Source organism: Orcinus orca, chromosome 10, assembly GCF_937001465.1.
Source record: "Orcinus orca chromosome 10, mOrcOrc1.1, whole genome shotgun sequence".
NCBI lineage: Eukaryota > Metazoa > Chordata > Mammalia > Artiodactyla > Delphinidae > Orcinus > Orcinus orca.
This window is the reverse complement of record NC_064568.1, coordinates 33,728,236-33,755,810: the sequence shown is the minus strand read 5'-3', so window position 1 is coordinate 33,755,810 and position 27,575 is coordinate 33,728,236. Positions and strand designations below refer to the sequence as shown.

The window sequence follows — 27,575 nt, the reverse complement described above, 5'->3', positions numbered from 1 at the left end:
GTAAGGGTCTACAACAGATTGGAAACTGAAAAACAACTTGCCCTTAACTATTTCCTGTTTGAGAAGCACTGGTCAAACACACACATGACTAAACTATAAAACAGGCAAAGGATAAATGTATAATATTAAAAAGCTGAAGTAGTTTAATGTTACAGAGGGGGAGGAAGATTCTGAAAGAGATGGGTGCAAAGGTACAGGAAGCCTAGGAAGTCACAAACTTCCCCTTTCCAAGCTGAACAAAAATTAATTAAAAGAAACAATTATTATTGACACTAGTAGGAAAAATAATCTCCTCATGATGAATGACATGATGAACTAAACTTTATGACACTTTAAATATACAGAAATATTTAGATGTGAAACTATTGGGACCAAATGTAAAGAAGATCCTGGAAATCTAAACAGAGTTTTTTTCTGGAAGAAGTGAACAGAATGGTTGAAAACAAGCAAGGGGATTCTCAAAAATACCAGTGTCTCAAGCTAGAGAAGTATTGGATCCGGGGACACTGGAGACCCCAGAGTAAGTTCCTCAGTGTGCCTTCCAGAGCCACCGTCCTTCTCTCCATAAACAGTATTCTGAGACCACAGGAGTGGACGTGGGGCAGATAAACTTAGTAATAGTTTTCTCTAGTCTGGCGGATGGCAGAAGGCAAGGAAGTAATAATATCCCAGCAGCAAGTGTTTCAACAAAGGCCTGGCAGCAAAAGAGGTGGATTCAAAGGAGGAACATGCCTGTAGCCACACCAAATCGAATGCTTGCTAGCTACAGGGCTTCTCTGTAACTTTACCTCTGTAAAGGAGTGTGCTCACACCACAGATGGGAAAAATTGAAATCTGAAGGATACCTTCCCTTTGGGATGGAATCCACTGCTTCTTCAGTGAGGGGTTTTCTGGTGTAGAAGTTCCAACAAAACCGGAGATTAATCAAACAGAAGCAAAATGACCAACGGCCTTGGCTGCCTTTCCTGGGAAGCTGAGAGATTATCAACATCTCACGCCGAATCTCATTATATAAGAGTTCACACATTTGGGGTAAACATTATTTTTCTGGCAAACAGGAAGACAGACTACCTGCCTTTTAAAAAGTGAACAAGAAAGAAAAAAAAAAAAAAAAGCAAGAAAAATTGGCATGTTTCCAACATGAAAGTTCTGTCCCCAGTCCTCCCTTCCCCCACCACAAGAAGGAAAGGTTGAGAGAGAGGCTGAACAGGTATGGAAAAGAGGGAAAGAGGAGGGCTTCATTTTAGAAGAATTTCAATTGAAAACAAACAAACATGACAACTTTTACTGAATTCTCAAATAAATTTTAAAGTACATGGATTAAAAAAAGTGCCTAAAATATGGTAAGAAAGCATGATACAAGGAATAGGGATTTAGCAGAACTTAGGAAAGAAATTGAGAAAAGCAATGCTTTAAGACATAAAACTGTAATGATCAAAGCAGGGAGCAGAACCATTGCCACAGGAAACAGGATTTGGAAAGTACAGGAAATGTAGCATATCATGACAAACTCAAAATGTTAAAAGCAAGAATGGTAGGTGTGGAGGGAAAGGCAGTACATATAGATATGTGTATTCTGTATATTAAGTATATATGATAATTAATATGTTATATATACTTATAATCTGACAAATGGATAATTCATGATCATATAGAAAAGTAAGAGTTCTACTACAATAAAACAAATATTTGGATAAGGAAGACTTGAGTCTACACACTGAAAGGGGTCACAGAGCCTGGAAAAATCGGTAAACATCAACCAATGCTGAGAAAAAATTCAGTAAAATTATTGTACTACAATGATGAAGAAACCATTCTGCAAGCATCTATGTAGAATAAGCAAGTTAGTTAAGAAAATAAAAGAGACCAGGTAGATTTCTCACAGAATTAGATACCAGAACATAATGATAGCAGCAGGTTAAGGCCATGGGCTTTGGGGACAGACACACCAGGCTTGTCCATTCACCTGCTGTGTGACCTTGCACTTGTACCAGTTACTTAAAGTTTCTGATTCTCAGTTTCCTCATTTGTATGGAAAGATGACCCAATCATATAAAATTAGCCATTGCATGCTTTTCTAACTCCAGAGAGGTCATGAAGAGGAACGAGACAGACCATGTATCAAAATATAAAAGTCAAAGAAATAACCTCCAAGGCACCACAATATACAGAGTGAGAACTACTAGAGCTCTAAGAAGAAATCCTGAGAAGCGTAATAGGGATGGTGACTTGATAAATGTTTCTAGTCCTCATTAGGACAAATAGAAAACAAATCAATAAGGCAGAAGGGCTTTAAATTGTATAATCAGTTGAGTAAATATCTGTTTTATGTCTTACAACCAAGAATATATATTAGTGAATTCAAGAGGCATTTACAAAAATGTTCCAAACTACTTCCAAAATTATTCCTATATATATATATATATATATATAGAGTATAGGCTGAACCCTTTAATCACATGCAACATGACACAAAATATATAAAAGAACAAACATTGGGACTTGCCTAGTGGTCCAGTGGTAAAGAATCTGCCTTACAATGCAGGAGACGCGGATTCGATCCCTGGTCAGGGAACTAGGATCCCATATGCCACGGGGCAACTAAGCCCGCACACCACAAGTACTGAGCCCACACACCACAACTAGAGCGCCTGCGTGCCGCAAACTACAGAGCCCACGCGCTAGAGAAGTGACACAAGGAGAGAAGAGAAAACCCACCACCACAACTAGAAAGAAGCCTGGGGCTTCCCTGGTGGCGCAGTGGTTCAGAGTCCGCCTGCCGATGCAGGGGACACGGGTTCGTGCTCCGGTCCGGGAAGATCCCGCATGCTGCGGAGCGGCTGGACCCGTGAGCCATGGCCGCTGAGCCTGCGCGTCCGGAGCCTGTGCTCTGCAACGGGAGAGGCCACAACAGTGAGAGGCCCGTGTACCGCAAAAAAAAAAAAAAAAAAAAAAAAAAAAAAGGAAAAAAGAAAGAAGCCTGCGCGCCACAAGGAAGAACCGGTGCCACAGTGAAAGATCCCATATGCCACAACCAAGACCCGACACAACCAAAAATAAATAATAAATAAATCTCTTTTTAAAAAAACAACAAACACTACCAACAAACTCCCTGCCCAACAAATGACAATTTTTTAAAAATCTCAACAACATCTCTAATGTTAAAGAGAACATCAAAACCACAAATGCAAAACATGGAAAACTAAATGAGAATATTTCACCCAAAAATCTCTAGGATATAGCAAAAATTAACAAGGTAAAGATTCACCCTCGCACACATTTGTTATTAAAATGAAAATGTAGAAATAGTAAGATGAACATTATCCTCAAAAAATACAGCAAAAACACTACAAAAATAAACAAGGAAGCAGAAGAGAGGAAGTCATAAAGGTAAAATAGAGATTGATATAGTAGAAAACAGAAAAAAAAACGAGGGACTTGCTAAATCCAAGAACTGGTTCTTTGAAAACCCAGTAAAACAGATAAATCAGTAGCTAGTCTAATCCATGACCAAAAGCGAGACTGCTCAATACTCAAAACTAGTAATGAGAAATAGAAATTGAACACAAATTTAGACTATTAAGAACCAATAAGTACATGAAAAGATGTTCATGCTCACAAATAATTACATTAATACAAATCAAACCAACATTGCGATAACATTTTTAGCCATAAGATTGGCAAAGATATGTCACCATCCAGCTTAGGGGAGGATGGTGGGTAATGATCCTTTTTTTCGAATTGATGAGTGTGAAACTTCGTACATACTTCCTGGAGAGCCCTTTGGTAATCTTTGTCAAACCTGTGAATGTGTATAGCCTTTGACCGAATAACTTCACTTAACGGCAATATGTTCTAAGAAGGTAATCAGACACACACATGCACACGTGTGGCAAAACAGCAAAACAGTATTCTATGTCCAATAAAATGCATGCCTTTAAAAAATTATGTTATAGATTTACATTGATTGACTTGAAAAGATGTCTACAATATGTTAAGCAAAAAGAAACATGTTAATGGGAAATTATAAATTCAAAATCAAATATTCTGAATACCTATTCTATGCCAGACACTCACCTAGGCAATGTGGTAAGCAGCAGTAAATAAGATAGGAAAAGTTCCTGCCCTCATAGAGATTAGAACAAAAGATAAACCAACACTATTAGGTAACACACATCTGAGGAAAATGGTCACCATGTGTGAACAGTAGTTATCTGTGTTTAATGGGATTTAGGGTAATTTCTACTTTCTTCTTCATTTCTCTGTACTGTTTGAAAATCTTTAAATGAACATATCTGATTATGTTAATCAGGAAAAATTATTTTCTGAGAGGTGTAGAAATTATTTGTGGTAGAGGGCATGGTATATTTGGCGTTTAGGGGGTGCTAGAAAATAAAGGTAGCATTTGCATTATTCAGACTGCAGTAATATTTCCCATTATGATCAATATATATCATTATTTATCAAATTAAAAAATAAGAACATATGCCTATTCATATAAACGCACAAAGACTCTCACACAAAATGACATGTCTAGATTTAACAAATCCAGAAGTCTTCTGAGTCCTCATCATCCAAAGATGAATACAGAAATCAATTAACTACAGCTCTTGTGAGGCATTAAATGGTCAAAATTTCTCTGAGATGAAAGAGCCAATGGCAAACTCCTGTGTGGCTCCAGGTGGTGGTAACTCTACCACAATATTGGTAATTTCTTAGATTTTCCTAACCTCTTCCCATTTCAAACAGTGGTAAAATGTTTGAACAAGAAAAGAATGCATGCTTTAGTTCAACTTATTTTTCATGTTTGACTTTAATTTGGGGTCTACACACTCAGTATTTTGATAGTGACATCTGTTTTATGTTTTGATTATTCTTAAATGTGCACTTCAGTTGATGTGAACTCCTCCACTTTTGGGTGACGTCTGTCATTTGAACTACAACACTGTCTGTGGCTTCCCCAGGAGCTCATCACGGGAATAACGGGGTTCACTGCCTTCCCTGGTACCACATTCATTTGTCTTCTTTATAAGGTTGACATTAGTGTTGGAATGCCCTGCCTGCTACTGTCTTCTGGAAGCCGTCTGAATCTATTTGGCCTGGGTCAGCAGTTCAGCTCAGGGCAGACGAGTCTCAATGGCATCCATGTCCCTGTGCCCTACCAGAGCACCTCTGTTCTACCATTTGAAAGCAAGGGGCTCACATTCAACCCATCTGTCTGTTATGATAGAGCTTCCCCCATTCAGCCTTAGAAATAAAAAAGACTGTGTGTAGGAGGGATGCCTCTCATAGATGCTTTGGAGTAAACTTTGAGAGAGGCATGAAGACATAAGCTTTAAAAACAATGAATTGTGTTCTAATATAACAGTGAAGCTTGACTAAAAGGAGCTTAAAAAGAAGGACGTTTTATTTTCAAATAGATAAGAAATTGGAAGCTAGAGAGTCTAGGCACCTAGACAAAGTCATCAGGCAATATTCCATCATTCCTAGGGTGGGCCCTTGTCCTCATGGTACAAGAGGGCTTCTGGAGTTCTAACCATCTCATTAGCATTCTAAAGAGCATTAAAGAGACCTTTTCTCCCTTTTTTGGAGACTTCCTACAAATCCCACACAATACTGCTGTATAAATCCCAGTTTAGTTGCTTGGCTGCCAATAGCTACAAGGTAAACTAGAGGAAGCAGGTTTGTTTTTCTGTTTGTTTGTTTTTTACCAGGTGGTAATGAGCAAGCTAAAACTCACAATCCTTATTAATAGGAAGAATGGGAGAATGGATAGGATATTAGAAGGAAACATGTAAGCACACACCAGGACACGTGTACATAATTTTAATAACTGTTACCAAAATTCTTCTTAGAGAAGGGGCTGTTACTACTAAGTACCATGAGGTATTACTTGGGTATGAGAAGATAGAGCTTAAGTCAGGATCTGGAGAAAGGGGGCAGGTCTGAAGTAGGACTGAGTTTCAAATGGGAAGATTCTGACTTTTGTAGTTGTGCCCAAGAAAGGACTGAGACAGTTAAGTGGAGAGAAGAGAAGGCACAAAGGGTATGTGAAGGGGGCAGAGAACTTGGAGAGGTGGTGCAGTGAGTTTTTAAAAAAGAAATGAAGGAAGGAGGGAAAAGGAGGAGAGGGGATGGAAGGATAGAAAAAATACATAAATGGTAGCCATAAAGTAGCCAAATGGATTTCTAGAACAGGAATGGCCAACATCCAAACCCACCTCCATCCGCCCAAACTTACTACATTCACAAAGGCCATGTGCTGTGGGAGGAGAGTGTAAGTCTAGAAAAAAGGCTAGGAAGGATCCTCAGCCAGTCAGTGTACCCCACATGGGGCAGCGGACATGAGATAACATTAAGTGGAAGCAGCAGTTTTGAGACAAATGTGATTGTGAACAAGAGACTTGCCCTGGAAGCCACAAACATTTTGGGGGTCTGAAGAACAGACATGTAAGTCATGAGAGAGCCAGTTCTCTCTGGAGCTTAAAGGCCACCTCCTTGTGAGTTAAGTTGCTATAAAACTTTGTCCCCTCGTGTCACTCTCCCAATGTAAGGAGGATGCAAAAATGTTTATTTGAGCTTTAGTAAAACATAAGCTTTATAATATAGAAAAATGAAGTTAAATGCCCTATAGCTGGTAAGTGGTTCAACCAGAACCAGAGCCTGTACTTCTCATGGCCTCCTTCCTTAGGAAGGAAACATGTGTCATTATCTAGTCAGCTGAGAGAGAGTCTGGAGTGATGTGCTCAGATGCATGACTGAGTCTAGGCTTGGCAGAACTGGTGCCCTTATTCATTAGTAACGTCTGCTCTGTGCTTTGGACGTGGGGCGTCAGCTGCCATGCACTAGATCTGTTGTCCTCCTTTTAGACCATGATGACACTCTAAATTGCTGAGATTTGCAGTAAGGCCATTTGGTGTAATAGATGTAAGAAGTCATGACTGTTCAGACTTTCCAGGAAAAGGAATTTTTAAGTTGCATAATTTTTAGTTAACTTGTGACTAAAGTGAGACAGAAAAACCAGAGAGACGTAGACTCTATGGGTTGAAGATACCCTAGTTTATCTAGTTCATCCTACGATGTGATACTTCAACTTCTTCTAAAACAGTCTGTATAAAATCCAGCCATCCTTGGGATTCCTCATGTAGCTGGAGTAATACTAAATATGGCAACAGTAAATAACACGGGCAAGTCTCCTACTATGTGCTGCATGTTATGCTAAGCCCTTCACAGAGCACTACCTTACCTAATTCTCTCAGCAACCTACAAGGTTCAAAGCTACCATTATCCTCATTTTCTAGATGAGAAAACTGACATCATAGGTTAAGAATTCCGCCCAAGGTCCTACAGCTGGTATGTGTTGAAATTCCTCCAACCAGGAGGCCTCCTGCCATGGATTGAGCTGGTAACCCACATCTAGGAGTGAGCACAGGGAGGCCAAGCAGAGCCTCACCAACTCCCAGGAACAAGAAAAGATTTTCATTCCATGTCTGAGTCCCAGAAACCAGCTCAGTGCCGGGATGAATTAATATCCTTAGAAGCAGCTGGGAGAGTAGTGAAATGTTTGTTCTCAGGCATCTTATTGATTTGGTTCCTATTAAGAAGGAAATCTCGTAAGTGAAATCTGGAAGAACAAATATTTTTCTGAAAATATTTCCTTCCCCACAGCACTCCAAGAAAGAGACCCAATGTCCTTAGACTAGAATTGGATTACAGTAATAAAGGCCTCTAAACAAACAACCAAGGTACTTTCTCTCCGAGAGACAAATTAGGAATTTACTGATGCTTCCCCTCACCAGTGTTTCAGTCAATGGAACACCATTTTGTCACTGGTGGAAATTTTCCAGAGTGATTAGTGCAGACAAATCCATGGACCCCAATCAATGGGAGGTGACTGCTCTTGGCCAAGGGGAGGCATGAAGTCTTAGGGTACATCCCTCTTCAACTCTAGACATGGTGGTGTAGGTAGATAGGAAGTGCCTGTCATCTATCCCCTACCGCTATGCCCTCACTCCTTCATTCATTCCTTCTCCCTCTCCCCTAATATGACAGATGGCGTATGATGTGCCAAGCTCTGTTTTAGGCACCGGGGAGGCATCAGTGGATGAGCCAGGCTATCAGAGGCTCACACAGGTTCATTGAAGGAGATGCAGACAATACACACTGACTAACGTCACTAAAAATAATTTCAGATGGTGAAATAGCCACAAAGTGGTAAAGTGACTCTCCGAGGAGCTCAGAGTACCTCTACAACAATCTATCCTCCCAACTGGAGCATTCCTCAGCATAAACTCCAACAAGGTCATGCAAAGCCCATGAATTGTGACACAACCCTCTTCCTCTTAGAAGTGAGTCGCACGCTACAGGATCCACGATCCACAGTTTCACACAGTCTCTTCTCCACCCCTGACCCAAAAGGAAGAAAGCCTCCATCTGGCCTGGCATTTTTAAAAAATGATGCAGTCATGAAGAATGAGAAGACAAAAATAATAAACTCCAGAGCCTGCCTTGAGAATAACGTTTTACCAACAGGATGTGTCATAAATATGAAATGGCAAAGAAAGATGTTCCAGGATTTGTCCTTTGTCCTTTTTTAGCCAGACAGATAATAAGTTACCATCATGGAATTTTTTTTCTCATTTGAACATGAGCTACATATAACTTCCATACTTCTGTAAAAAGGGAACCCATAAATCACAAGTTATTGTTTCCTAGAAACTGGGATTATACGAGGGAGAGCCAAACAAAAGCCTTTGTTTCATGAGCTTGCAACTTTTTAATTAAATACCGCTTTAAACTCACACATGCATAAGCCAAATGTTCCCAATCCATTCTGCTTTCGAGCCTGGTGTCCAAGCTCCCCCTCCATCACTGTTGCTGTGGTGGGAGTAGGATTCCTGCATTTATTGGTTTCTAATTTTTCCCTTTATCAATTTAGGTGGCATGAGAAACACGGATCACAGGACAAGGACTAGTTCTTTACATTTCTTTTGTAGACATCATGACCAAGGACTGCGCTCTACACGTAAGACTATAAACAAATAAAAAGGGAGGGAAGGAGGGAGGGAAGGAGGAAAAGCAGGGAGGGAGGAAAGGAGAAAGGATGGAGACTCTGTAGCCCAGGAGCTTGTCAACTTAAAACACTTTATCTGATCCCCATAGATCATTAGGCAGAATCTGGTTGGTTCTTCACAATATCCCTCTTTCCTTCATCTTTGGTATGCTTCTAAAGTGCATTTCCCAATTTCACAGAATGTGGGCAGAAGGGATGTGTGTCATTTCCAAAAATGCCCCCTAAAATCTCCTGCTCTGTTCCCCACGTTTTCTCCTCTGCTTCCTGCTGGCTGCCTGCATAGGACCCAGTCGAGGTCTCTGAGGCCCTGGAGGATGGCAGAGCCACACGATGAAAGCGACTAGGTCCGTGCATCACTCTGTGGAGCATAGTGCTTCCCCCACACTGGCCTGGGACGTGAGAAAGAAAGGTAAGAACCAATATATATGGGTTGTTTCTATACGGTTAACCAGGCCTGAATGACACACTCCTGTCTTGGTCTCTCCGGGCTGCTGTAACAAGATACCACAGACTGTGTGGATCAAACAACAAACATTTATTTCTCAAAGTTCTGGAGGCTGGGAAGTCCAAGGTCAAACTATGGCAGATTTTAGTGTCTGGTGAGAGCCCACTTGTTGGTTCATTGACGGCAGTCTTCTCACTGTGTCCTCACATGGCAGAGGGAGCTCTCTGGGTCTCTTTTATAAGGGCACTGATCCCATTCATGCAGGCTCCTCTCTTGTGACCTAATCACCTCCCAAAGGCCTTGCCTCCAAACACCATCACACGGGGGATTAGGATTTCAACCTATGGATTTCGTCGGGGACGTAAACAGTCTATAACAACAGCCTTGCTCCATTGTTCCATCCATGGCAGGTGACACTAGTAGATACCTTGTAGATAAATTCTCTCTTACGCTGTCCTCAAACGTGTATGTGGTGCCCCAGATATCCCTCACTTCATGTTCAGAGGACATCCAGAGATCTTATCCAAGTACTTTAAATACTAAATTTATATTTTTAGCCAGTATGTAATCTACCCCTCACTGTAATTCCTATTTTAAAAGGCCTTTAAAGAATGAGTCCACGATTCAAGTCAAGATGAGATGTTTTCTAAATCAGGGGTCAGCAGTTTTTCTTCTGTAAAGGGCCAGATAGTAAACTTTTTAGGCTGCTTGGGTCTCTGTTGCAACTACTCAGTTCTGACACTGAAGCACGAAAGCAGCTGTAGACACTACAAACGAATGGGCGTGGCTGTGTTCCAATAAGCTGTGATTTATAAAAACAGGCAGGAGGCCAGATTGGGCCCGTGGGCTGTAGTTTGCTGACCCCTGTTCTAAATCATTCTCGCATTTTCACTAAATGGGAAAGAGGCCACGTGTTAATTCCAGCATCCATTTCAATCCCTGTGACACTGGTTTATATTTATTTGTTTGTTTGTTTGTTTTAAACATCATGCCTTAAGTAACATCAGCTATGACAAGTGAAGTTGTAAGCAATATTTAATTCTTCTCTGAACCCCAGGACTGCACTGTGCTGGCACAACGTAAAATGCAATAAATTTTTGTTCCTTCTACTTTCCTTAAAGCTTGCCCTTGAAGGTTAGACTTGAAGTCAGACCTGAATTTAAGTCCTATTTCTTAGTCTGTGGCTTTGGTCAAGTCACTTTCTTTTTGTAAGCCTGGGTCTCCAAAACTGTAAAATGAGGATAACATTATATAACACACAATATTTCTTGGAGGGGGAACCAAATAGAATAATGTATATATTTTGTGAGCCGCAGCGCACGGTACAGAGATAAGAGACTATTACTATAAGCTGCCTCTCCCTTCCTTGATTCTGAATTTATTTCTTCCTACTCCAAGAGTGGATTTTTTTTTTCCCTGACAGTTCCCACGGAGGTCCTCTAAACCCCTATTTAGCCCAGGCCAGGAGGCTGCTGGTGTCCACAGGCCAGCCCCACCTGTGTTCCGATTGACCAGAAACCTGAGCCTCCTTTACAGCCACTACCTGGATCCAGAGAAGGCAGCTCCAGCTGCCAAGAAGGGTTGCTGCTTTAAAGAGGTAAAATGCAATAAAGGTCTTTCTGTAGTGGGCACTCTCAGTTTGGTTTGACCAGCCAGTGACACAAGGCACTTGGCCTTGGACCCGATGTTATTTGAGACGAACTCTGGAATTGAGGTCCTGTTCTCATCAAAAGAGCCACACCCTTAGTCCACAGCTAAGACCTTCAAAGTGTAAATATCAAGACTTTTTTTTAGTCATATATTAAAATGGTGAAAAAAAATTGTGGATAGAATATTTATCCTCTTGTTGCAAATTTTCATGGCTGTCCCATTCAACTAGAAGTTGCCATGTGTATAAAACTTCAGATTCTAGAGTAAACCCTAGACTTCCCACCTGAGGGCATCTGTATACCATCTAAGAAGAGGAGACATTCACTACTCTAAAAGAAACAAAATCCTTTTTTCTCCATTGAGGATGCTTGCATGAAAACTTGAAGGAAAACATTGCAATTGGTTCTTGTCAATTAGTCATTCAACATGCCTTGACAGTGTCCAGAACAGTACCTGGCAAGGGCTTCAACACAGATCTGCCAACAGGCTGAGCCCTGTGAGCTGGACATTGTCCTGTAACTGGTAAGGCAGGAATGGCAAATATCTAAAAACTGTGCCATAACTTCCCCAGCTGTGGTCATGGCAGGCATCAATAATCACTTAGGGTGGAATTTTCCTGATGACCCAAAACAGAGCAACAGTAACATCTTGGTGAGGGCAGCTTTTCTGCATAGTCATACCTCCAGGGTGATGGTTCCTCAGTTATTATTTTTCCTCTCCCCCCTCAAAACGAGGTCCTCCTGCAATCTTAGCTAACCTTAGTAAATTGATCTGCATATCCACTCAAGACCTCAAGCTAAAAACCTGGTAACATCCTTGAAAAACCCACTAATATCTAACCACTCAAGAAACTCTATGAACTCTAATGCCCAGAGTTGCTTCTCTTCAGCTCCATCATTATGGACCTGGGCCATTTTTGGTCTCAACCCTTTCAGGAGCTTTTGAAGTGCTCCCTAAGCTCTGCCACCCATACAACCACCAGAGGGCTGCTGTTAAAACTTAAAACAAATCATGTCAATGTCTCACTGAAGGGCCACATAACCTGCGTGATCTAACCCTTCCCTTCCTTTCCAAAACCAGCTCAGTTCATTCTCCTCTCTGTCCCTGCAATGCACTGCAGCTTCACTGACCTTCTTTCAAGTCTTGGAAAACATCCAGGTCTTGGCCCCATTTAAGGCCTTCACACATTTTGTTGTCGACCTGTGAGTCTGCTGCCCATGACCCTCCTGACTAAGACCTGATTCTTCAGGTCACAACCAAACTGCCACCTCTTCAAAGAGATCTTCCTGGATCACTCACTCAACTACCTTCTTTTCTGTCAAACTGATGCCCCTATTTCTCTGAGCTTATTCTTCTTCTGAAGACTTGGACTTATTGGGAATTTTACATACACGGAAGTTGCAACTTTCAGTAAAAAAGGAAACATCCATGAAAACAGTATCATGGTCATTTCCTAGAAATTACCATATTTCACAATGTTATTTTTTGTTTTTATGCCACTTCTCTTAACCTAATGTGATATAAGCTCTACTGGGAGTAGGGACAATGTCTTGTCACTGCTAGAGAAAGAAAAGACACACACACAATTCTTTCTTTGTGGTGAGAAATTCTAAACCATATTCTTAGACACCTTTTGTGGCATCTACCTTGTCCCAATAACTCCCTTTTCCAGGAAATCCATGTACATGCAGAATGAACCCCCATACACAAGGGTAGACCAGATATCCATGTTTGAACTGTGGGGCACTGGTGATCCTCACTGTCCATCAACTGTCTTATCCAAGACACTTTGAGGGCAGGGATCCCACTTGACTTGCCCATTTTCGAATCCAGCAACTGTGACTAGTGACTGTTTTAAGTCTGTGAAAGTGCAGATCCAGGAAGTGACCCAGGCATCCACGTTTTGTTCTTTGGGTGGCCTGGGTTTGGTTTAGTCTCCAGGAATCTAATAAGGGGACACCCAGAAAGATGAAACTATATCCCTAAATGCCTATTCATTCAATAATCCTAAGATAATTTCTAATAAAATTAGAAACAAAGGGCAATTGTGAAGGGTCTTTGTCTGTCTGCCCCCCTCCTCAGACAACCTCCAGGGGCAGTTTTCAGAGCTTTGGATGAGGTTTGGCCTGTGTAAATCCCATTGTCTGTGGTTCCACTGGGAGAGTGACTTTCTTCCTCCAGCCCCATGCAACTCTTTGAAAATGGCACTCAATGAAGGGTGTTCCTTGCTGAGGAACTTTGCCCTTAGGGGAAAGTTCCAGATGACAGATCATAAATTTGGAAGGCCCTGGTCTCAGAAGGTACTCTGAATGATTTCAATAAAGTGCAGAAGGAGAGGATTATTTAAAAAAAATTTCTGCCAGAGATTTCAGAAAGCAGAGGTCTGTGCAGGAATACAGACCAATTGACTTCCTAAAACACCCGTATGTTTTCTGGTCACCCAAGTCGTATATTTTTTGCATCAGTAAAGAGGATATTTACCTACCTACTTGCCAGCTGGGCAAACTGAGTCTGGGAGTTGCTGAATACAATGCTAGAAGAGTACCTTGCAGGGGAGGTGCCCAATAGGCCAGGCTCCATGTACCCCAATATCTGTTCTTTCTCTTCATGCTTAGATTCTGAGCCTGGCCAACATCAAAGGTGCTCAGCCCAACAAATGGAGACCTCTTGTCTTAGATAAAGTAGATGCATTCAGGGTGACAGCAGACTAAGTTATGGCCACCATAATAAAGGGAAATAGTGAGACAGTGCAAGTACTTTGGGTAATTTGCATGAGTCTTGCTCTAGTTGACATTTGCATCCATCAGCTCAAAATTTAAGGCAGAGAAGCTATTTGACTTCCTTTTGTATCCAGGCCTGGCTGAAATCATCTTACTTGTTAAACTTTTTCCTCTGTGCCTCACTCTATTCATAGCGTTCAGGATAATTTCTGACACATAGTAAACACTCATTAAATACAGTCACCCCTTGTATCCATGAGGGATTGCTTCCAGGACCTGTCCTGGATACCAAAGTCCATGGATGCTGAAATCCCAGAGTCTGCCCTCCGTATGCGTGGGTCCCGCATCTGTGGATACGGAGAGCTGTCTGTATTTGTTAAATTGCTGTTAATGAATATACCACTCCACTTTGGCCTCAGACACTCTCTGACTTTCTGGGATTCAAATCACTGTTCTAAAATAGGTTATTTTTCTTAAGCAATAAGTCAACTGTCATTTCTACCACTGAAGGAACGTGTTATGTGAGACCACCCTTGGTCCCAACCTGGAGAAGTCTCTTGGTCTCTCTGAGGTGCATGGCACAGAGACTGGACATCACAAGCTTCCCCCACACCAGGTCTAAAGGATGAAGGTACAAAGAGCTGAGAATACAACCCATGGACCAGAGCCCAGTGAAGTCACTACTTTAGGGGCCCAGAACTGTCATCACTGTCCTCACAAGTCCACGCTTCTGGACGCTTGTGTGGACTCTGCACACCTGCAGCATCTGGCTCATGGCTGAGCACTTTGAGTACAACGGGCCAGATTCAAATCCAGCTTGACCCTGGGACTGTGGGCAGTGCACTGAACTCCTCTGAAGCTCAGTTTCTTTGACTATGAAACAGGAGAGGCTATAACCACCTCAGGATGTAGCAGACAGCAAACTTAGATGTGCACACAAATTGCCTGGGATCTTGTTATGATGTGAGTTCAGACTTGGTAAGTCTGGGATGAGGCCTGAGATCCTGCATTTCTGACAAGCTACCAGGTGACACGATGCTGCTGTCTGGGGGCCACACTCAGAGCAGCAAGGTCATGGGGCATTACATGAGATAACAGTAGAAATAAAAGATGATTATTAACATTAATAAGCACTATAAAGAAAATTATTAATAATTATTATCAGTAGGAGCATTTCAATTAAAACTCATGAAATTACCACCAACTAGGTTTGAATTAGACTGTTTCTGGCCCTGAATCCTTTTAGGCAAGGTTTGTGATTACATCTGTAACCTCCTTCAGACCCTCCTCATAAGCCCTGACGTAACTACAGAAGTCAAGCGCACAGTGAGAAGATATTTTATTACCGATGTATTTATATATGGGTTTTTGGGGTTTTAAAACTGGCAATTAAAACCTTGTAAATTTGTATTAGCAACAAAATAAATGTAGACGGATTAGTTACTCATTGCTAATAAATTTGATCATTCATTTATAAAACGAATGTTCGCCCAAGAATCACAGAGCACTCTATAAATATCGCTTCACTAAGCCACAAACCACCTCGACAAGGAAGGCACACAGCACCCCTGAGGGGTTAAACAAACCGTCTCGGGCCTGGGGGATGGGAGAAGAGCCTGAGTTCCAGCCCTCTCATCCCCTTCCCACACTCAGGTTCAGCTCCTGCCCCACAGGGGCCAACTCTTTGAAGCATGATATCTGCTTGGAAGCATTTCAAATCAGCCTGCCTGGGGGCTCCATCCCCAGATAGCCCCAGGTGCCTGTCTGTGTGTGTCAGGAAAAACCATCTTTCTCTCATTTGGGAGGTTGAGGAGGACTTGCCTCCCTGCTTCCTCTTTCCCTATCATGTACTCTGGGCAGTTCAGCTACCGTGAAAGAAGGAACTCTCAAAAGCCACTGGCCCAGCTATGGAACTCAAGCATGGAATAAATAAAACAAAATTACTTCACTGCAGATTTCCCATCCTAATATGCCCTCTTCAAGCCTTTCCCAGCTGAGGGTCCCCTTCACTTCTCCAGTATCAAAGAACTCAGTAAACCCTTCTGTCACCATGTCCCGGTGCCCTGGATGGAGTCGGGTTTTGGTGTCTGGCATCGCTGGGTGAATTCCAACCCATGGCTGTGGGAGACCAGGGAATCTCATGTTTCTTAGTTGTGAATTGGGTTTTTACAGCCAGCATCGGCTGGTGGCTGTGTGGATGCTCAGAGATGATGTGTGGGAGGCACCGGGCTTGGGTGGCCCATTAGTGGAAGTTATCACTGTTAGTGGCAGGAGAGGCAGTTGTGATGTTGGTCACAGACGCAGCAGCAGCAGCAGAATCTCCAGCCACATCATGCTTCTTAGAAACCCTAAGCAATACAAAGGATATTATGGTGTTCCGTTGACACCCTCCACACACACACACACGCACACGTCCTACACCTACACACACACCAACACATGTGCTCACATACACCTCTGCTCCCACAAAGACTGATTGGAAGAGGCCGTATTCTTTTGTTCTCAGCCTCCGCCTACGTGTCCCACTGCTCCTCGCTCCACCTTTGCCTGCGCTCCTGGAACACCCACGTGACCTTCTGCCTGGAGCCCCCACGAGACCTCAAGGATTGCAGGTTGGAGGTTTACTATCATTCATTATCTCTTCAGCTACCTTCCAATTTCTTTTCAACTGGTGGCTCTATCTGTGTTTTCTCTCTGGATTCAGTCTCTGAAAGAGCGGGACTCGTCCTTACTTAATTCCTACTTTAATGAATGCCTTAATTTATTCTTCTCTTATGTAGAGGTAGGAATTCAATGAGAATATGAGATATATTCCTCATCGCTGCCTTTAGTGAATCAACATAGAGACCCATACGATTTTTGAGCAGAGAACCAAAAGCAGAAAACGTATAGGACATTAGGCTTGCTGATACATGTTTGTAGAGAAGAGGGGATCTGGAAAGCTGTTTAATCTATCTCTCTATAAAAGGATGTCTGGTTTGCCCTGGGCTTGAAATGAGTCATCTCCACCGAAGGCTCTAAGACAGTCATCGTTCCGGCTACCTGCCGTGTGGAGGTTCTCCTCTGAGAGCGTGAATGTCTACTACTAGAAACACTACCTGCCATTTTATTAGTCTGAGTCTGGCTGGCTTGTGACCACCGTGTACCAGCCATCCAACCAAAGAGAGAGACCAGATGATTGCTGAAAATGGGTGTGCTAGCATTAAGTTTTCAGTTAATGTTTAAAAAAAAGTGTTACTAGCATCTCCAGATCCATGTTTAATTTCTTAACGGAAGCCATCCATGATCAATAGATTTTGCTCGCAAGAATAAAGGTTGCCGACCAACATATCTTATAAAGTGAACCTCGATGAACTGTTTTGTATTTTTTCTTTTCACTTCCAATATAACAGTTATCCAAAAATTATTTATATCTGTATTTGTTAGTATGGTTAAAAAAATACAGTAGGTTTTCTTTGTTTAATTCAAACAGTGTTGGTCAGTGTTTCCTGATTCTGCCTTTTCAGCTCTGGAGCTTCACTCACACTGTTCCTTTCATCTAGAACAGTAACCTTCCTACATATGCTGAGGCTATTTCATCTCTTAAGGCACAGTTGAAGGCTCTCAACCTTTCGGGCTCAAATGCCTCAGTCTGTAGTCTTTACTGATTTCTCCACTGGAAGTCATCTCCCCCAGTTATGCACACTTTCACGTGAGAAATAGCAAATGTCAGGTGTTGGTTCATTTAGTTTTCAAAATCAGGGCATCTTGCCAGTCAGGCTTGCATTCTTTTTTTTTTTTTTAACAGTTTTATTAAGATGTGGTTCACATACCATAAAATTTACCCTTTTTAAATGAATAATTCAGTACTTTTTAGTGCACTCGTGGTTGTCCAACCATCATCATAATATAATTTTAGAAGATTTCCATTACGCCGCAAAGAAACCCCATACACAGTACACATGAGCAGTCATGCCCGTGCCACCCATCCCCAGACCCTAGATACCCACGAATCTACTTTCAGTCTCTATGGATTTGCCTGTTCTGGGCATTTCACAGAAATATTATTGTACAATATGTGACCTTTTATGACTGGCTTCTTTTACTTAGCATAATACTTGCAAGTTCATCTACTTTGTAGCATGTATCAGTACTTCGTTCCTTTTCATCCATTGTATGGATATACCTCCTTCTGTTTCTCCATTTATCAGTTGTTGGACATTTGGGTTGTTTCTTTTTTTGACTATTATGAATAATGCTACTGTGAACATTCATGTACAAGTGTTTGCACAGTTGTGTGTTTTCATTTCTCTTGGGTACCTCGGAGTGGAATTTCTGGGTCATATGGTAACTTTAACATCTTGAGGGACTGCCAAACTGTTTTCCAAAATGGCTGCGCCATTACCACCAACAATGTAAAAAGGTTTCAATTTCTGCATGTGCCTGCCAACCCTTGTCATTGTCTGTCTTTCTGATTTTCAGGCTTTCATCCTTAGTCTGAAGCTTTATTTCAGAAAACAAGTTGGAAGAAAAGAAGGGTATCTGGAAAACTTACCTCAAGAAACATTTTTTCCATGAAACTCTCATTGAACCTTGGAGTCCTGAACAGGCATAGCACCTTGGAGGGCAGACATTGCTGTGCCTGAGAATAAGAGAGCCCCTGTGGTTTCCTTCTCAGCTCCGTGCTTTACAAATGATGCACCTTTGGTAGGTTATTGTCTGACCCTTGGTTGCCTTACAGGTAAAATGAAGATGGTATTTTCTTTATTCATTCAAATGAAATGAAGCATGTGTATGTGAACATGTCTGGAGGCTCACATGGAATTAAGGCAACAGGCTTTCTAGAAAGTTCTTTTTAAATGGTTCTCCCAGAAGTCTTGTACTTTTGTGGCAGTGCCTCTAGGTCCACCAACAGATAAAATGGAAATCTTGGTTAAGTTTTGTAAATATTCCATGCGTGTGACAAGAATGGGGGTACTCTGTTGAGTACAAGGATTTATATAACATGCACATCAAGCATGTTAAATATATGTCAAATCCAATTTCTCTTCACCTATTTATTTTTCGGTCTCCTTGGTCGGTGGTTTCTGAGGAAGTTGCAGACACTTTCCCTCACTGACTGTTTATTCATCCATTTTTGTAGTGTCTTTACAGCAGAGACTATGGTCTAGTCCTCTCCTGGGTGCTCTGGTCCATTGCCAAGTCCTCTAAAGCCTGATGGCACTGTCCTCGCAGCCTGAGAGCAAAATAACGTGGTGTTAAGGCCCAGGAAGCAAGTGAGTATTGTTGTTAAGAGTGGTAGCTTCAGAGACAGACAAACCTGAGTTCAAATCTCAGCACCATCGCTTCCTAGTTTATGAACTTGGAGAGCTAACTTAACTTCTCTGAGCCTCAGAGTTCCCGTCCGTGAAATGGGAAGATTATTAAGAGTAGCTTCCACTCTGGAAGGGTGAGCAAATTCAATGGGATCATGTATCTAAAGCACTTATCACAGAGCCAGGATCAGGAAACTGGTAAGGGTTTAGTAAATGCCAACTTTTGTGGGTAACACTGAAGAACCTCAACAACAGCAGTAGCTGCTCACCTCCTGGAGTGCTTAATATGTTCTGGGCGCTAAGCCAAGTGCCTCAGATGTATCAGCTCCTTTAAACCCTACAGGAAGCCCGAGACAGCAATGTGGTCACCATCACCATTTTATAGATGAGGCCACTGGGGTACAGAGCGATGAGGCAGCTGGCCCAGCGTCACCAGCAAGCGGTGGATCTTGAACTGCACCTCCAGCCACGAGGGCCTGGGTTCATCTTTTGATTATAAAGTGGGTCATGCAGCCAACAAAAAGACACACCACAAAAGGGCCTATTCGTCCCACATCCCTTCCTGTGGCCTCCCAGAAGTGCCCTGCAGCACCAGGCTCCACTCTGGGTGGCTACTGTGGTTCTCCTTTTGTGTCTGAGAAAGATGAGCGTTCGATAGGATCCAGCTGCCAGCTCCCTGCAGCCCTACTTGTGTGTTTCCAGAGCAGCTCCTGGGTCTGGGACAACAGAGCCCTTACAGCCTCCTTGTTCCAAGCATAGTCACAAACGTTTGAGAAAAAACTGGGTTGGAAAACCAAGCAAACCGTTAAAATGTGGACAATGAAAAGGCACTGTTGGGACATATTTATGGATAACATGCTACACTTTCAAAGCTAACACTCTTGGACACAGCCCTGGTCTCCCAGTCCAAGTCCTATTTTAAAAACAAATGTACAATACACAAATATATTCCCACTGTAAAAAAAAAAAAAAGAATAAGTATGATGAATAAAATGAGAAAGTTGATCATTATTCCCCACCTCCACCCCGAACCCACATCTCTTTCCAGTGGTAACCACCATTAATGGGTTGGATGTGTCTCTGCCCAAGTCTTTTCCTTTGTATTTGAATGCATATACATATATATATATAGACATAAACATGTTTAATTTTGGAAAAATATTCTATTTCTATACAAATGGTGTCACATTTGTTTGCAGAATAACCTTGTTTGCTTTATTCACTTAACAATAGGTTTGAGAAGAGGCTCCAAGTCCGTGCACACACATGTCCACCTCATTCTTTATTAACTGCTGAGATGTTTCCCATGTGTGGTGATACCATAAATTATACATTTGGGTCGCCATGGCTGGCTGGCTCTAAGATGGTCCCCAGTGATCTCTACCCCCTGGTATTTGTGCCCCTGTGTAATTGCCTCCCCTTCATCGTGGGCTGGCTTATGATTCGCTTCTAATCAAAAGAATAAAGCAAAGGGGATGAGATGTCACTTCTGTGATTAGCTTCAAGGGAGTGTGACTTGCCTCTTGCTAGCGGATTCTGTCTCTGGCTGGCTTATAGAGAGGCTCACGTGGCAAGGAACTAAGGGCAGCGTCTGACCAACAGCCCACGATTAATGGAATCCTGACAGCAACGATGTGAGTTTGGAAGTGGATCCTTCTCCACTGGAGTCTCAGATGAGCCTCCAGTCCTGGCCAACACCTTAACTGCAGCTCATGAAAGACCCTGAAACAGAGGCCCCAGCTAAGCTGTGCCTCGATTCCAGATCCGCAGAAATAGGCTGCTACATTTACAGTAATTTGAGATGCAGAAAAGGATAACCAGTTGTTAAGATACGCAGTTGTTAATTGCTTTCTATCCTAAGCATCACTGGAACAAAGATTCTTCTGCATATGATTAGTGGAGTATTCTAGGATCAAGTCTTAGATCTGAGATTGCTCAATCTAAAGGAAAGGATATTTAACATAGATAAATAACACTAAATTAACCTCTAAAAATATGTGGGAAGTTTACATATGCATGCAAACAGTATGAAAGTTTCTACTTCTCTAATGCCCTTGGCAAAGCATTGATCATTTAAATAATATCAGTCTGATAAAATCAATACTGCTTTGCTTTGATTCCATTTTCCTGATTGATAGGGTGAGTTTCTTTCTTTTTTTTTAATAAATCCACTGGCCATTTTTTCCCTCTTCATCTGAGACTTACGTTTTGGTATCCTCTGCTTTAATCCTGTTTCAATTCCACAACTAGAAGTACGGATATGAATATTACATCTGGAGACATACAGTGGCCATCCTCCCCACTGGTGATGGTGACGTTACCCAGTTTCTCCACTGTTTAGTTACTACTTTGTCCCTTGCAACTAATAGGCAATTTATGGGATGATTCTCTGAGATCATTCAAATATCCTGCTCCTCATTAAACTATCCCCATGGATTTAGCTGGGGTTTAGAACATATTATAATGTTTTATAATACTATATCATATTTTATATTAATATTTATTATTATTAATAATATTACTATCCACCACTTATTATGGTGGATGCAAAATGATAATTTTCCAAAATGATAGTTTTCCAAGTGTGTAGCATTCCCTCCACATTTACCAGTCCACATTCAGCCTCTGTTTATAGAAGAAGGAAGATCTCCTCTCCTCCCCTATTTATGTATTTATTATTAGTATAGACTCATAATTTCTTGTTTTTCCTCAATGATTTATAATTTATTACTGTCTTTTTGGTACCCCAGTTTTCCCAGATCTGGCCAATGGGAGCCCCTTCGAGTTGGCTATCACTTCCTTGTGATAATGCTTGTCTTTTTGTAAAATTATTATTCTTTATTCATATTTATATTTCTTATAATGTTTTCTTATTTATTTTCTGGCTCAACAAAATGTTCCAGGCTCATCTTGTACAAACCTGTTCCAGCCCCAGAAGCAACCATTTCTTTGAGGAGCCCTAGTTCTTTTTGGTGGGCGAAGGTACTAGAGATTAAGATCTGGGCACCAGGTATGCTCATTAAAATGGACCCATTTTAAATGCAGTTCGGTGAGTTTTGATGAATGTATGAACTCTTTTAACTACCAGCGCACTCAAGATATAGAGCTTTCTTCACCCTGCAAAGTCCTCTTATCTTGTTCACTTTCATACAACTTCCTCTGTCCAAAATGTCACTATTTCCTGTGCCCCACACATTCTGCAAAACCCAGATCAAATTTTCTTTCCTTCTTAGAATTATGTTAAGTTTCCTCAACCAAGGTTTCTGGTTCCTTCTTTGTTCTCCTAAAACAGAGGGTAAAAGTGCTGGCTCAGCACTCAAAGAGCTCTAAGGAAGATGGCTTCTCTTACCACCCGTGAGTCCTTGGGAGAGTTACTCATCCTCTCTCTGACCATTGTTTTTCCATCTGTAAAAGGGGGCACCCTTGAATCATTCCCATATCCACCACATGCAATCCTGTCAGCTTAACCCCTGAAGTAGCTCTTGATCGTTGCCTTTCTGTGTATCTCCACAGCCACCCCTCTAGTATCTCCGTCCTGGAAATCTAATCTTTCACCTTCCACCTCTGGGCCCATTATAATGTATTCCCTACAAAGCAGCCAAAGTCATCTTAAGAAATGCCTATCAGCACCATGACCCACCAGGTGCTACACACTCCGGTAGCTTCTCAGTGTCATGGTGAGGATGGCCTTCCTCCCCACATGGTCTGTAAGGACCTTCTGGGTCTGACCTCTCCTTGCTCATATCGCACTGCATTCTCCTGACTTCCTTTCAGTGAGTTCGTCCAGTTCTCCACACGCCATCCTGCTGCCCTTTGCTGGAGTACTTTCCCCATCTTACCTGCTTAATTCCGCTTCGTCCTCATGGGGCTACATCCTCGAGAAGCCTCTCCTGACTTCCTCGATGAGGTCAAATCCCCTCACTGTTCACTCCTCTAGCTCTGTGTCACTTTTTAAAACCGCTTACCGTAGTTGCACCATCTCACCCATAGTTTGTGATAGCTTTAATGAATGTCAGCCTCATTGAATCTAATCTCATAACAGTGGGCACTGTACCTCTCCTAGGATTGACACTCAGTGGGTATTAGCTGGAGAAATGAATACACCATAGGATTGGTGTCTGAGTGCAATGAGATAATGCTGTGTGAGAGAGGGCTATTTATACGTAGTTTTATCACTCTACTTACCATTTTCTATTGTGGGTTCTTATTTAGATGTCTGTCTTCTCGACCATTCCAAAAATGCCTTGAAAGTGGGGTCTATGCCAAGTCCTCTTGTGCCTCTAGCTTCTGGGACAGTGTCTGTACTTCATGAGGGCTTGATATAAGTGTGTGGTGAGTCAGTGAAAAGTTAAATGGATGAATGAAGTTATCTCACCTCCAGATGCTTCTAGTTCCCCATGTGAAAAGGACAAAATATGAGGGTCTAACTCATGCGTTAGTCATGAGGATTTAGCTGGCTTGATATTTGGAAAGTGCTTAGAATAGTATCTGGCAAATCGTTTAAGTTCTCTGACTGTTAAATGAATATATACAAATGTGCAATGTGCTAGACAAATGTAAAGAATCTGAGTTACCAGGTTCATCACTGAAAGTTTGCATGTAGGGTACAGGGGAATTGTCAAGGGGTCATATCTCTCTACACACACACAAAACATCATCTGTCTCTGTTTTAGAAAACTCTAAAGTGTTCATCATCAACCTCTTTTTTAAGTTCACATCATGCTGTCCTAATCACCCTTTATGCATTTTTTTTAAAGCCTGTAGTTAACTGTGGGATAAAATGGATTTTCCCTTAAACTGTTCTCTACTGTTCTTTAAAGCCATTGCTATGCAGTCTTGTTCATCTAACCAAACCTAAATTGCGTTATGCAATATTAAAAGCAAACCAGACCAGAAAATGATCGATTTGGACCTTTTTTCCCCAATTATTCATGATTATTTGTTCTAACCACATGTGTAGATTTTAAAAATTCCTCCCCAAAGAACTCCACAGCCCTGATACATCCTCTTCTTAAAACTTCAACTTACGTGAAGACAAAATCCTGTTGATTTTTTGACTTCTAATAGAAGTCTGACAGATGCCACATTTTCCCAACAAATCCAGTGAACAACTTAGTTGCCCTGGTCATTTTGCACCGTGACAACCAGAGTGCCTGAGTCCCTTGTGTCCGAGAGGCTTGCCTCTGAAGATACGGTGCTCTTAAATGAGTCAGGACAGGACAATAAGACCCTCTCAGACTATATGCTTGAGGCGACCTTTCCAGTTCTGAATGAGAAACCGAAAGTTGGCAGCTGTCTCTTTAATATTCAGTTCTTAGTTATGAAGTTCTTGACATTTTCCATTTAAACATTGTTGGTGTGAATCTCCTTTAGGAAACTGAATCAGGCTTTCTATTACTTACACCCCAGAACATAATCTTTTTTTTTCTTCAGAAGTAAATAGGGCAGTATCTTGGGCTTTTTCTGAACGTCTTGTCAAGGCACAAAACCTTTTCTTTAGGGCCAGCATTCATCAGCTGTGCCTGTCTTTTACTCTGACTGAAAAAGAAAATTGTCCAGTCTTCCAACTGGCTATTCTCTTGTTGCCTTAATTCATGGGAAGCCAAGAAGGGAAAAATTGGTAGGTTCAACAGTGTTGGACAAGGATAAACAGAATCATATCACATTAACTGTAATTTACAACATTTCAACACATCCCTGCTTCTGCCAAAGCCAGCAAGATCAGCCCCCACTGGAAAAAAAGGGAGAATGGGGTGGGGTTGGGAGGTGGAATAGGAAATTCAAATTTCTATTTTCTAAGCTGGAGTTTGAGAATTAGAGACCCATCAGCACTTTCTTGAATGTTTTGCTCATTCATGCTATAAAAATAAATATCACAAAATATTTTCTGGACTCAGCCTCGTCTGTTGCTAAAACCAAAGCCAGTGTGCTTCCAAACACACTCATGAGGCTAGTTTCACAAGGACGGACATTGTCAGGCTGGCAGGCGGCCACTGGAGGAGTTACTGAAATTCAATTCAAAATGATGTACTCTGCATGAAAATGCCCATTTATGAGCATTCAAAAGGATGAAGAATTTCACAGGAAGATGACAGCAATGACAACTTCTATGACCAACCGGGGTTGCCTGGAGATGATTACCCCGAAACACACACGCACTCGTAGAGCTTTGCTGGAGAGTCTTCTAAAGACTGGGACTGTTTGTGTTCAGATGGAATCTCCGTATATGCAGCTATTTATTACAGGCTGAGTAAACAAATATATGCAACAGGGGGTTGGTGGAATTTGTAGCTAAAATATCCACAGCAGGGTAGACATCATGGATCCCAACCACCAGGCTCAGAATGGAGCCCAGGGCTTAGGGGACCCCCTTTTCTAACATGAGTGCTCCCCAAAACGCTCAGTGAAAGAACATCTGGAAGTTATGTTCTCTCTGGAGAACCCCAGGAAACACTGATATCGTTTTTTCCAGCACATGACCTAGGAACAATTTTCTAGCTAAAACTGGCTATGTAAGGATATGAGATTTAACAACTCAACCCTAAATATTATCTTCTTTTTTAAACTTTTTCTCAAACAAGATTGAAGCCATCTCTGCAAGGGCAGGGACTTGATCTTATCCATGGCTGCCTTCCCAGGACCTGAACAAGCATCCTCAGAAACATCAGGTAGTCAAAACGCATGTGCCTGGTCACTTCAGAGTTCTTCCAGCAAATTCCTTTGCTACTATTGAATCTGTTAGTGGGATAGGCAGCACCACAGATTTTAAAAGGAAAATTCTGGGAGAGGGGAATGCACAGCACAGCAGTTAAGAAAAGTCTATTTAGCAATATCATTTAATCCTCTGTGTTGGAAGAAGACCACCAATGTAGCACTTTAGAGGTAGTCATTTCTTAGGCATTTCTTAGGTCTACCTCTAACACCAGCAATTGTTAGAAGCAAAGTTTGAGAATCATCAGCATAACCTATCCTGACGTTGCTGGGAACAGATGTTTAGAATGCAAGTCAGAGTAGGGACCTGATCCTCAGCTTGACTAGCAAATTTTCAACGAATGACCACAGTATAAAGTTACTGCATGAAGTGATTCTTTATGGTTGTTCAATGCCCTGTGTCTGTGCATGGAGTTTCTGCATTCTCAAAGAAAACCAACTCCAACTAACTGGTGACAGCTCCAACCCAAATTAGTGACATTAGAATCCACAGATTATTTTGAGAAGCTTAACCTTTCATAATGTGTAAACCAACCTTCTAATTAAAATGAAAACAACCTAGTACTGCCTAGAAAGGATGAACTTAATTGGTTCATATAAATGGATGTAAAACAATTATTTTTGTTCAGTTAAACATTCATCCACTCTGCATCCATCTATACATCCATTCAACCAAGAGATATTTACTGAGTGTTTTCTGTGTTCCAGGCACTGGTTTACCTGGTTGGGATTCAGCAATAAACCAGACCACGTGGGTGCTGACTTCATGGAACCCATATTCCAGTGCAGAAGACAGATAAACAATTAGTGAATGGATTCATGAGTAATTTGAGGTATCGGCCAGTACTATGAAGACATTTTATTCAGGAGAAGTGGAGAACAAGTGATAGCACAGTGGAGGTAGGATGGGGTCTTAAATAGGGTGGTCATGACCGCCTCTCTGAGGAGGTTTCACGTGAATCAAGATGAAATGAAAGGGTGGGTTATGTAAGGATCTGGAGGAAGAGCTTTCTAGGCAGAGGGATCAGCAAGTTCTAGGACGCGGAGGCAAGAAGGAACTAGACGCTTTCCAATCATAATGAGAGGGTGGTTGTAGCTGGAGCAGTGGGCAAGGGGGAGAGTGGTAGGAAATGAGATTCAAGAGCGGGGAGGGCCAGGTCACCAAGGGCCTCATAGATCATAGTAAGGTTTTTATAATATATTCTAAGTATGAGAGAAAGCCTTTGAATTTTGTTTGTTTCTTAACAAGGAAATGATTTGATCTGCTTTTTTAAAATGACTCTAATTGTTATGAGAGAGACAAAATCTGTGTGCCCTGTTGCAGGAGATGGCAGGGTCTCGAGATGGAGAAGGGAGAGGAGGGAAAAAAAGGAAAACCAGACAGATCCATTAGGAAGTTACTACAGTAATACCCTTGAAAGAAATGGCAGGGTCTTAGACCAGAGAAGTAGTAGGGGGGATGTGAGAAACAGTCAGATTAGGACATATTTTAAAATAGAGGGAACAGAACCTCCAGGTGGAAAAGATGTGAATATGAGGAAAAGAGAGAAATCGGGGGCAACTTCTAATATTTTCAGCATGAGCACTGGGGTGCACTTACTGAGAAGAAGGGATGGAAAAAGGAACAGATTTGAAGGGGGAAATCAGGAGTTCCTTTCAGGACATATTAATTTGAAATACTC

General features: G+C 41.7%; 1 long non-coding RNA gene across 1 annotated transcript in view; it reads left to right on the top strand.

Annotated features, from left to right (window-relative positions):
• The window catches only part of LOC117200687 (uncharacterized), a 200,622-nt gene that overhangs the window by 47,652 nt on the left and 125,395 nt on the right, over nucleotides 1–27,575 (top strand). The window contains exons 9-16 of the long non-coding RNA XR_007479468.1: nucleotides 8,939–9,025; nucleotides 9,357–9,482; nucleotides 16,395–16,500; nucleotides 18,350–18,574; nucleotides 19,011–19,143; nucleotides 22,086–22,192; nucleotides 25,764–25,850; nucleotides 26,602–26,793. This is a non-coding gene — a long non-coding RNA (uncharacterized LOC117200687). The remainder of the gene's footprint in view (nucleotides 1–8,938; nucleotides 9,026–9,356; nucleotides 9,483–16,394; nucleotides 16,501–18,349; nucleotides 18,575–19,010; nucleotides 19,144–22,085; nucleotides 22,193–25,763; nucleotides 25,851–26,601; nucleotides 26,794–27,575) is intronic.